The following is a 957-nucleotide window of genomic DNA, read 5'->3' as shown; positions in this document are numbered from 1 at the left end:
TTGCTCTGTAAAGAGGCTGGGGTAAAGATGGGAGTAGATGAATTCATACCCATTGAACATCCAATCACCAAGAAGTCAATGGAAGGACAAATGCAAGACAACTCTATCAAAAGGAGGGCGCAGGAGTTCCTCCCTGAATTTCCTAAAATTGGCTATTGGGCCAGCCTAGAAGCATCTATCACCAAGTTGCAAGAGACTATGGAGCAACTTAAGGAAGAACAGCAGAATCAGAACTGCATGCTCTGCAAATTGCTGAAGGAACAAGAGAAGCAGGGGCGTGAACTTCAAGAGTTGAAACGCCAAAAATTCTCCCCTCAAATTGAGGGAGCATCCACTTCTCAAAATCAAGGTTGTTGAGTCCTAACTCTGTGAAAACCTCTATCATTAGGAGCTTATTTAAATTTTTGTTTTCTATTTTTTTCTCTAGTCTCATCTTATATCTATTTTTGAGTCTTGTTCTTAATTCATAATTAATAAAATTTCAAATTCATGTCTTAAAGCTATGAATGTCCTATGAATCCATCACATCTCTTAAATGAAAAATGCTTTAATCACAAAAGAACAAGAAGTGCAGGATTTCGAATTTATCCTTGAAACTAGTTGAATTAGTTTGATGTGGTGACAATACTTTTTGTTTTCCGAATGAATGCTTGAACAGTGCATATGTCTTTTGAATTTGTTGTTTTGAGAATGTTAAAATTGTTGGCTCTTGAAAGAATGAGGGAAAAAGAGAACTGTTATTGAGGATCTGAAAAATCATCAGATTGATTCTTGAAACAAGAAAAAGCAGTGAATTCAAAAAAAAAAGAGAAAGAAAAAGAAAGAAATAAAGTTGTGATCCAAGCCAAAAAGAGTGTGCTTAAGAACCCTGGACACCTCTAATTGGGGACTCTAGCAAAGCTGGGTCATAATCTGAAAAGGTTCACCCAATTATGTGTCTGTGGCATGTATGTATCC

The sequence above is a fragment of the Arachis duranensis genome, chromosome 4, assembly GCF_000817695.3.
Source record: "Arachis duranensis cultivar V14167 chromosome 4, aradu.V14167.gnm2.J7QH, whole genome shotgun sequence".
Lineage (NCBI taxonomy): Eukaryota > Viridiplantae > Streptophyta > Magnoliopsida > Fabales > Fabaceae > Arachis > Arachis duranensis.
Note: the sequence above shows the minus strand (reverse complement) of the source record.